The 11,995-nt window shown below is 34.3% G+C and overlaps 1 pseudogene; it reads left to right on the top strand.

Annotated features, from left to right (window-relative positions):
- The first annotated feature begins 6,124 nt into the window (after positions 1-6,124).
- Positions 6,125-8,577, top strand: LOC130932786 (uncharacterized; annotated as a pseudogene).
- The last annotated feature ends 3,418 nt before the right edge of the window (positions 8,578-11,995 follow it).

The following is an 11,995-nucleotide window of genomic DNA, read 5'->3' as shown; positions in this document are numbered from 1 at the left end:
TTTGGGCCACGGCCAAGATTCATAAAGTAGCTGTGTTAAAGAATCATCATACTTAACTAGGAGAATCAATGACACTATCTGGATTCTGAGTTCCTAAAGAAGCCAATCATTCTGAATTTCAAAGGATATAGTGAGATGCCAAAACTGTTCAGAGGCAAAAAGCTAAAAGGCCCGCTCATCTAATTAATACTGATCTTCATAGATATTTTTGGAGTTCATTGCATATTCTCTTCTTTTTATCTTATTTGATTTTCAGTTGCTTGAGGACAAGCAACAATTTAAGTTTGGTGTTATGATGAGCGGATAATTTATACGCTTTTTGGCATTGTTTTTAGTATGTTTCTAGTAGGATTTAGTTAGTTTTTAGTATATTTTTATTAGTTTTTAGTTAAAATTCACTTTTCTGGACTTTATTATGAGTTTGTGTGTTTTTCTGTGATTTCAGGTATTTTCTGGCTGAAATTGAGGGACCTGAGGAAAAATCTGATTCAGAGACTAAAAAGGACTGCAGATGCTGTTGGATTCTGACCTCCCTTCACTCGAAGTAGATTTTCTGGAGCTACAGAAGCCCAATTAGCGCGCTCTCAACGGCGTTGGAAAGTAGACATCCTGGGCTTTCCAGCAATGTATAATAGTTTATACTTTGCCCAAGATTTGTTGGCCCAAACCGGCGTTCCAAATCAGCTCAAAACTGCCCAGCGTTAAACGCCGGAACTGGCACAAGAATGGGAGGTAAACGCCCAAACTGGCACAAAAGCTGGCGTTTAACTTCAAGAGAAGTCTCTGCACGAAAATGCTTCAATGCTCAGCCCAAGCACACACCAAGTGGGCCCGGAAGTGGATTTTTATGTCATTTACTCATTTCTGTAAACCCTAGGCTACTAGTTCTCTATAAATAAGACCTTTTACTATTGTATTTTCATCTTTAGATCTTTAGATCTTTAGATCTTTGAATCTTTGGATCATTTTAGATCTTTTGATCACGTTTGGAGGCTGGCCTCTCGGCCATGCCTAGACCTTGTTCTTATGTATTTTCAACGGTGGAGTTTCTACACACCATAGATTAAGGTGTGGAGCTCTGCTGTACCTCGAGTATTAATGCAATTACTATTGTTCTTCTATTCAATTCAGCTTGTTCCTGTTCTAAGATATCACTTGTTCTTCAACTTGATGAATGTGATGATCCGTGACACTCATCATCATTCTCACCTATGAACGTGTGACTGTCAATCACCTCCGTTCTACCTTAGATTGGGTGGATATCTCTTGAATTCTTTAACCAGAATCTTCGTGGTATAAGCTAGAATTGATGGCTGCATTCAAGAGAATCCGGAAGGTCTAAACCTTGTCTGTGGTATTCTGAGTAGGATTCAATGATTGAATGACTGTGACGAGCTTCAAACTCCTGAAGGCTGGGCGTTAGTGACAGACGCAAAAGAATCACTGGATTCTATTCCAACCTGATTGAGAACCGACAGATGATTAGCCGTGCCGTGACAGGGTGCGTTGAACATTTTCACTGAGAGGATCGGAGGTAGCCACTGACAACGGTGAAACCCTACATACAGCTTGCCATGGAAAGGAGTAAGAAGGATTGGATGAAGACAGTAGGAAAGCAGAGAGACGGAAGGAACACAGCATCTCCATACGCTTATCTGAAATTCCCACCAATGAATTGCATAAGTATCTCTATCTTTATCTTTATGTTTTATTCATACATCATCCATAACCATTTGAGTTTGCCTGACGAAGATTTACAAGGTGACCATAGCTTGCTTCATACCAACAATCTCTGTGGGATCGACCCTTACTCGCGTAAGGTTTATTACTTGGACGACCCAGTACACTTACTGGTTAGTTGTGAGAAGTTGTGATAAATAGTTGAGATTACAATTTCGTGCACCAATGTACATAAAATTAAAAGATTTACATAAACCAAACACCCTTCCAAAATAACGAGAAAAAGAAATCTATTGGAGATGTCAAGTCAAATCAAATCAGAGCAGAAAAATAATCAAAAGGCCTATACAACTACACTGAGAGACCTAATTATATATATTCTTTTATTTTATTCCCGACGTATATTATAAAAATAAATTAATGTTATTATTTATAGAGCATTTACTTTTTTAAATACCCATTACACATCTACGGAGGCACAAAAATCATTAAAAACATAATCCGATAACTTAGTACTTGAGATAAGAAAGTGTCTAAAACGAATAAATCGATTACACTCAGGATACATATAAACTGCACGTTTGTTTAGAAACTGATACATTCATGTATCTAGGTGTCTGAGTACCTGAGATACGTGCTTATGCAATTAGGTGACTCAGTATCTGGAATATGTTTATTTATATCTAGGTGACTTAGTACTTTAGATATATTGTCAAAATACAATATATAAAAAGGTTATTGACTCATCACATTATACCAATTCCACTAATTTGTATTTTCCTTCTCTTTATTCTTCATACACATGGCTAGTAATCAGTTCTTTTTTTGTGGTAGTTTGTCCGAATGAGATAATTAGAAGTGGTGAGGGGAGAGTGACATTTGAGTGCGATTCACCTGTGATGTTGCGCACTTGCTGTCTTGATTACTTGGACATGCTAAAAAATCTCATTTTGACTAGTATGGGTGCACTAGGTTCCAACGAGGTTGGGAGAGTTGCGTACAGATTTTTATTAGCGCTCCTGAGTGGAGGGTTTCAAAATAGGACATTTTTTATTGAAGCATATCAGCATGTAACAGTCATGTTCAACATACATGCGAGGCTAATGTTGCGGCACGTGATAGAGTGGTACACTGCGATTCGTGATGTAGGTGGTGGTTGTGGGCCATTGTCCTCGAACCTTCATGCACCCCCAGTAGAGGCAAAACTGATGCACTTTGTCGAACCAGTTGATCGTGTCAAGGAAGACTTGAGTGATTTTGATTTGGATTACATATTTACATTACCGCATCTGGATCATCTAACCAGAGTCTATCCTCTAACGAGTTTGTGCTAGAGACTCAATTGGGCGGTGGTGTTCGAGTTCTTCCTCCACCACTGGCCATTCTACAGTTGTCAGAAGTTCCAAGCTACTATCACACTCTTAACTTGGAAGCAATGCAACTAGATGATCTTTTCAACTGTAGCTAAGGGGAAGATTACAACACGGATGACGGCATTGACTTTTGGGTCGGCCATAGGTTTAGGAGTAGAGATGTTATTCTCATGGCAGTCAAGAACTATAGCATTCAAAGGAATGTTGAATACAGAGTTTTGGAGTCTGATAGGCTAAAACACCATTGTAGATGCAAGCAATTCTCTACTGGGTGTCCATGGAGCCTTCATGTAGCACTTTGGCAGAATTTGAACAATTGGTAATTGTCATCAGTTGCATTCATTTTATGAAATTAAGAAGAAAATGTTGATTACATTATTTATTATATGTACTTATTTGGTGCCAACTATTTCCCAAAACCATGTGCAATTGAATAGCAACTTGATTTGCACTATGATCTTGCCAATTATACATAATGATCCATCTGTTTTCATCCCGGTATTGCAAAGTGCAGTGCAATAGAATTATCATTTCAAGTAGTGATAATATGATATTGAAAGGTGTGGATAGAAAAATAAAAGGTGATTGTTCAGATTTATCGTGATTAGGAAGAGTCGTATAACAGACTTTCCTTCCTATTTCAAGCTTTTGCAAGAATGCCTACCTAGCATGGTGCATGATTGCATTGCAGTCCTGTATTACAATGACAACATGATTGACAGAGATTCTAGCCAGTTTGATAAAGTATTTTGGGCCTTTTCTCCGTGCATCAAAGCCTTTAAGTACTGCAAGCCAGTGGTATCAGTTGACGGGACACGCATGTACGGCAAATACAGGGGAGTGCTATTGATTACTGTGGCACAAGATGATAATAACAATATCATTCCTATAATTTTTGCACTGGTTGGGCGTGAGTCTACCGAGTTCTGGGCATTTTTATGACGAATTTGATGCAGCACATGACTCAGCAACAGGGTCTACTTATTTCTGATAGTTTTCAGGCCATACAAGTTGCCCTCAATGCTCCTAGTAGTGGTTGGCATCCTCCAACAGCTCACCATGCATTCCGCATACGTCATATGACTTTCAACTTCAATACTCGATTCAAATCAGCAGAGGTCAAAAGGTATCTTATCAATGGTATTGCTGGAAGTCCCTAGTGCAGCCGCCATTCGGGTCACAATATGTGCGCAAACCAAGATGGTAAGCTACATCTTAGATAGTGATGGTGATCTCACCCTACAAAAGGTGAAAAGTATGAATCTCAAATCTCCACTGCTCCACAAATGCAAAGAGTAAGACATTGTCAAAGATCAAATCCTTTAACCCTACTACATGTCTAAACTTAATCTGTATGGTCCCATATCGGTTGGGAAGGGGAACGAAGCATGCCTTATAAGGGTGTGGATACCTCTCCCTAGCATGACGCGTTTTGACGAGTGAGTGTGGGGGACTTCGGCTATCATCCCTATCGTCAAAGGCAAAACCGTGAGACCTTGTGTGTCAAAGCGGACAATATCGTGCTAGCGGGTGGTTTAGGCTGTTACATTATGGTATTAGAGACGGAGCCCGGATCGATGTGCCAGCGTGAGCGCTGGACTCCCTTAGGGGGGTGGATTGTAAGGTCCCATATCGGTTGGGGAGGGGAACGAAGCATGCCTTATAAGGCTGTGGATACCTCTCCCTAGCATGACGCATTTTGACGAGTGAGTGTGGGGGGCTTCGGCTATCATCCCTATCGTCAAAGGCAAAACCGTGAGGCCTTGTGTGCCAAAGTGGACAATATCGTGCTAGCGGGTGGTTTGGGCTGTTACATAATCTCCCTAATGTATGGTAGTAGCACGTTAGGCGGTGGGGTAGACAACGTCACACGACATGACAAGAACAACTGCAATGACTAGAACCATTGATTAGTCCTCTCAGTATTATTGCATATGATGTTGCAAACTAATATGAATAAATTAATTGAATTTTACTATTGACTAATTAAATACACAATGTTCCTATATAACAGAATAAATAATTTAATTTTAAAAAAAAATTTCATATACAATTGACTAATTAAATAATACAATGTCACTACATATTATAGATAATGGAATAAATTTAATTAAAAAATATACTTCATATAACAGAGCAAACAATTTAAATAAATAATTTAATTTAACTAAATTATATTATTAACTTGCCATGGCCCCCCCCCCAAACTTTTTTAAAAAAATTTAATAGTACTTCTTCAAAAAGTAGAAAATAGTTTAGTTGGCTCAAATATTTTACTATGACTTAAAGTACCCAAATTCAATCTTCATCTCTTGTTTTTATTACACATTAATTTTTAGTTTTGAACATTCAAAACATAATCAAAATTAAAAGATAAAATCAAATCAAATAAAAAAAATTATCTAACAAAAAAAGATAAGAATAAAAGAAGATCATCTAATAAAATAAAAGATAAAAATTATCATTATAAAAAAAGATCATCTAACAATCAAATCAAATCAAAAAGTTATCTAACAAAAAAAGATAAGAATAAAAAAAGATCATCTAACAAAATCAAAGATAAAAATCATCAAATCAAAAAAGTTATCTAACAAAAAAAGATCATCTAATAAAATAAAAGATAAAAATCATCATTATAAAAAAATTATCTAACAATCAAATCAAATCAAAAATTTATCTAACTAAAAAAGATAAGAATAAAAAAAGATTATCTAACAAAATCAAAGATAAAAATCTTCATTATAAAAGCACGCTACTTTGCTAGTAGCTTCTCTATTCGCATTTCGCAACTCTCTATTCAACAAGTAACACTCCTTCTACATTTGAATTCAAATATAAAAAATTAGGTATTTTTTATTTATTTAATTTAATATTATTTTATATTTTACTATTTATTTAATTTAATTTTTTATATGAAAAAAGATTAAAATATTCAATAAGTATTGATATTATTGTATTTGTATAAATTGGTAAAAAAATTTAATAAATATTATAAAATTTAATATTTGTCCTTCTAACTTCTTTTTTACATATTTTACAGGATATATACTCAAATTTTATATAAAATAATCATGAAAAATCAAAGAATTGAAGATTTTTTTAAGAGAAAGGCTGATATTCAAGAAGGAGAACATATAACTTCTACAATATCAACACCTGTAGATAGTTCTTTTACTTTAAAGAATCATGAAGAAAGTGAGATACAACTTGCAAAAGTTCAAAGAGTTGCATCTGATGAGTTTGACCTTAATTCATTGGAACGAGACCCTGGAAAACGACTTCAAATTTGGCAATATCACCCAAACCAGAGAGATGAGGTTAGACGAGCTTATCTTAAATGGGGTCCATATCAAAAGCATCTTGACAATTATCCTCTATCTGGTACGAAGCATCCAAGACGATTTCAATATGCATGGTTTGGTATTTTTCCTTCATGGTTAGAGTATTCACCTTCTGAAGATGCTACATATTGTTTATTTTGTTATTTGGTTAGCAAAACACCCAGTGGACGTAATGGGTCAGATATTTTTATTAGTAAAGGGTTTAGAAATTGGAAAAAGGTTAATGATGGAAAGTATTGTGCTTTTCTTAAACATATTGGAGATCCTTGCTCACCACACAATAATGCAGTTGGAGCATGTCTAGATTTACTGAATCAGGCAAGTCACATCCAAAATGTAATTGAGGATCATACTTCTGAGGAAATTCAAAAGAATCGATTGCGTCTAAAATCCTCCATTGATGTAACTCGTTGACTTACATTTCAAGCTTGTGCTTTCAGAGGCCATGATGAGACTCCAGAATAAAAAAATCGAGGTAATTTTATTGAAATGATAAAACTCATAGCATCTTACAATGATGAAGTTGTAAAAACTGTGTTAGAAAATGCTCTATATAATGCTAGATATACTTCACATCAAATTCAAAAAGAAATATTGCATATTCTCTCAAATAAGGTGAGAAAGCATATTTGTGAGAAAATTTGAAATTCCAAATTTTGCATTGTAGTAGATAAAGCTCGTGATGAATCCAAAAGAGAACAAATGGGACTTGTTTTGAGATTTGTTGATATACATGGTTTTATTCAAGAGCGTTTTCTTGATCTTGTACATGTCAAAGATACTATATCATTAACTCTGAAACAAGAATTGTGCGGCATTCTTTCTCGACATGGTCTTGATGTCTCTAATATTCGTGGTCAAGGATATGATGGCGCTAGCAACATGAAAGGGGAATGGAATGGGTTACAAGCATTATTCTTAAAAGATTGCCCTTATGCTTACTATATCCACTGTTTTGCTCATCGATTACAACTTGCATTAGTTGCTGCATCAAGAGAAGTTATTCATGTGCATCAGTTTTTTTCAAAATTGACTTTCATCATCAACATCATTTGTTCTTCTAGTAAGCGACATGATGAGTCACATGCTGCCAAAAAAGATGAAATTGTCCATTTATTAGAAATTGATGAGCTTGAAACTGGTAAAGGAGCAAATCAAATTGGTACTTTGAGACGAGCAGGTGATACTCGATGGAGTTCTCATTTCTCTTCTGTTTGCAGTTTGATAAATATGTATGGTGAAACGTTGACTGTTTTACAAAAATTTATTGTTGATGGATCAACTTATTCTCAGCGTGGTGATGCAGATAGTGCTTACAATACCTTAACCTCATTTGAGTTTGTATTGATCTTGCATTTGATAAAAGATATTATGGGCATAACTGATATTCTTTGTCAAGCTTTACAAAAGCAGTCTCAAGACATAGTTAATGCTGTGCAACTAGTTCATTCTACAAAAACACTTATCCAAAGCATGAGAGATGACAGATGGGAGGAATTATTAAAAAATGTGAAATCATTTTGTGAGCAACATGATATTCTAATTCCTGATTTAACTGCTTCTTATGTTGCAAGACAAAGACGCTCGCGTCACTAAAAAGATCATATTACAGTTGAGCATTATTTTAGGGTGGAGATATTTTTAGTCATAATTGATAAGCAATTACAAGAGTTAAATAGCAGATTTAATGATCAAGCAATGGATCTACTAAGTCTGAGCTCTACTCTCATGCCTAAGGATGCTTACAAAAATTTTGATATTGCTAAGATTTCTACTCTTGTTGACAGCTACTATCCCGAAGACTTTACTGAACAAGAGAAGATTAATTTGCCTTTTCAGCTTCAACATTTTATTCTTGATGCTTGTCAGCATCCATAAATGAAGAATTTGTCAACTATTCATGAACTGTGTAGATGTTTAGCAGAAACAAAAAAGTCAAAAGTGTATTATTTGATTGATAGATTGATTCGTCTGATATTAACTCTTCCAGTTTCTATAGCTACTACAGAGCGATCATTTTCAGCAATGAAATAATAAAGACAAGGTTAAGAAATAAGATGGAGGACGACTTTCTCGCGGATAGTTTGGTTATTTACATTGAGAAAGAAATTGCTGAAAAATTTAGTTCTGATTCAATTATTGAAGATTTCAAGTCACTAAAGACTCGAAGAGTACCATTATAAACTATTTTATATTTTTTATCTGTAGAATTATTTATTTATTATCTTATTAGTAACAAACTTAAAGAATAATTATATTGATAAATTTTATTTTAATATAAATATTATTATTAAATTTTTATGTTTAAATCCCCCCCTCCCAAAATTTTATGTTAAGCTCCGCCACTGAGTCTAATGTTTAATAATACGTTTTCAACAATTTGAACAATTTAAACTATTTAAATTTAAGGATAAAGTATATCTTTTGTCCTTAATGTTTGTTAAAAGTTTCAAAAATATCCCTAAGTTTTGATTTGTATCAATTTTCTCCATCAAGCTTTTTATTTGCATCAATTTTATCCTTATTGTTAATTTTTTTATAATTAATATTTTTCTTTTCAATTATACCCCTCATATCCCCATCATCATCATCATCATCATCATCATCATCATCATCTCTCTCTCTCTCTCTCTCTCTCTCTCTCTCTCTCTCTTTCCATCGTCACCATCATCTCCACCAGCATCATCATCGAACAACCACTATCAACCTCCTTCTTTATTATCGCTGGCCATACCCCCATTTTCTCCTTCTTTTTCCTTTCTCTTCCGACTCTCCATCACCACCATCTCCATCGAGCTCCATTCTCGACGATGACCAACCTTTTTCTTCTTCTTTGCACAGTCCTAGCACCACCAAAGTTATCTCTCTCCTCCTTTGAAGCACTACCAAATATTCGTATCCAAGAACAAGATTTATATCACAATCAACTCCAAAATTTTTTAAGATAATCCAAAGACCTAGCCAATAAACACAAACACTTCTCAAACTACATCAAAATCAACCCAAGATTCCATCCACTCCAATTTCAAAACTTTGAAATATCTCCTCACAAACAAAACATAATAGTAACAATAACAACAACAATAACAATTACCTATATCTGTAATAGACATATTTCAAATTCAAATCTTACATTGAGTTTCCAGAAAACTAAAAAAAAATGCTTACCCCTAACTCCTGAGAAGCCTCTGCTATTGCCTGGTGTCACAAATACCCAACAGTGACACCAAGCTCATTCTCCTGATCCGCAAAGGCTGCCTCTTTCTCATTAGCTGCCGCCGCCTTCTTCTCCTCCTTTCTTGCCCTCTTCGGCTCCTTACAGCTGCCGTCGCCATCGTCGATAGTGGTTGCTCGATTATGACGGTGGTGGAGATGATGGTGAGAACGGAGAGAGAAAGAGTGGGGGAGAGAGATGATGATGATGGTAAAGATGGAAATGATGATGGTGGTGGAGAGTGAGTGGTGCCACAAATACACAACTCCCTTTAGCTGCCGCCGCCTTCTTCTCACCCTCTTCGGCTCCCTGCAGTTGCCGCCACCGCTGCTAATAGTGTTGCTCGATGATGATGGCGAGGATGGAAAGAGAAAGAGTGTGTGTGTGGGAAAGAGAGATGATAATGATGATGGATTGATGGAGATATGAGGGGTATAATTGGAAAGAAAATATTAATTATCGAAAAATTAATAATAAAGATAAAATTGATGCAAATTGAAAACTTGATTGACAAAATTGAAACAAATTAAAATTTAGGGATATTTTTAAAATTTTTAACAAATATTAAGGACAAAAAATATACTTTACCTTAAATTTAAAGTAACATTTCTTACGCATACTTTAACTACTGAAATTCAAATATCTTAACATATAGAAATATAGAATTCCTAACTAATTAAATCAAGAAATAATAATAGATAAACTTCAAAATTAAATAAATAAAAATATTCTAACATTTCAATAAATTAACTATTTAAAATAAAAGATAGACATACTAACTGACCTCCAGAGCTCTGGCCACATACCACGTCGCATTTAGCTTGTTAATGTTTTCAGAACACACGTAATTCTAGCGTTGAGTCATATACAACTTCAAAATTTTTCAAAAAAAAAAAAAATCAAATGACACAACATATCTCGACTACTACCTATTTTTATAAGCATATAAACATATCTCAGGTACTGGGTACCCTAACTCACTATGAACGTATCATCAGTACTTAGTACCTGATTTCTGTGTTTATTAGTGTATATATCTGTGTCCTACAAGGAAAAATTCATAAAAATATAAAAAGTATTTATATTTTTGAATATTTTAAGAAAAACACACAAAACAATTACTATCCTAAAAATTTTACAAAATCTCTACCAAAATCAAAGTTTAACTTGAGAATAGTAAGTAATTTACACTCCTTCGAATTGAAATAATTATTCATTAATTTCAATACACAATTTAAAATAAAATTAAAATATTTACATTAGGATCCTATTTTTTCAAAGATTTATCTATAAACAATATTGATGGTTGAATTCGCAAACGTTCCAGCGTGATTCATGAATAAAATTTTTAAACCGCTCTTACTCTTAACTCTTGAAAGTGTCACATATAGTTGACCATGTGTGAAAATTGGTCTACACAGATATAATACAACATGAGATAAAGTTTGTCCTTAAGACTTGTTAATTGTCATGGCAAAAGATACTATTAAAGAGAATTGTCTTCGTTGAAACTTAACTGGGACAATTTTATTTGTTGGTACTATATTCATTCTTGGAATCAAAGTAATATGACCAACATTGTACCCATTAAAAATTTACATTCTATGACATGATTTGCAAGCTTCCTAACTTTTATTCTTATACCATTACAAAGACCACTGGATTGGTCAATATTCCTCAGTAAAATCACCAGAATACCAACCTCGAGTATTAATTTATGAGGAGGCAAACCAAAACAATTTATGCTATTCAATAATTCAAGACCATAGAGATCTAGTTGACTTTTTATATTCTCTTCATCCATACAAATTGAATCTGAACTAAGATATAATTTTTTTTCCTCCAAGGTTGATAGCCATTAGATGGTTGTTGACCTCTTCAACAATGTCCAGCGTCGGAGACAGTATAATTTTTGCTTTGAAAATTTTTTTTGAAGATATGATTTCCAAAATATTTAGAAAAAAAAAACAAATGAACGAACTCATCAAATACCTGGTTTTAAAAAGGAATAACAATATCTTCTGGAATAAATATCTCAGATTTACCATCTATATTGTCACCTATTAGACCATCACCAACTTTCAATAACTACTCACCAAATTGCTTGTCTCAACTTGATCTAAAGTAATTGCACCTATAAAAAGTCTCATGTTTTTTTGTTTGTTTGAATATCTGGCAAAACTTTCAAAGGTAAGCCGAAATTAGGGTAGAATGAACAATATCTTGTCTCGACTCTCGTGGAATGATAGAAAAAAATTGCCAAAAATCTCACCTAGTATAACTAATTTTTTTTTCAAAAGGCAAATCTTTCTTATACATTGCAAAAAAATCTCATGATATCACTCAAGCATTTATCAAGTACTTCATTGTATTGCCTACTAACCATT

The sequence above is a fragment of the Arachis stenosperma genome, chromosome 6 (genome assembly GCF_014773155.1).
Source record: "Arachis stenosperma cultivar V10309 chromosome 6, arast.V10309.gnm1.PFL2, whole genome shotgun sequence".
Classification (NCBI taxonomy): domain Eukaryota; kingdom Viridiplantae; phylum Streptophyta; class Magnoliopsida; order Fabales; family Fabaceae; genus Arachis; species Arachis stenosperma.
This window is presented reverse-complemented; position numbering and strand designations above follow the sequence as displayed.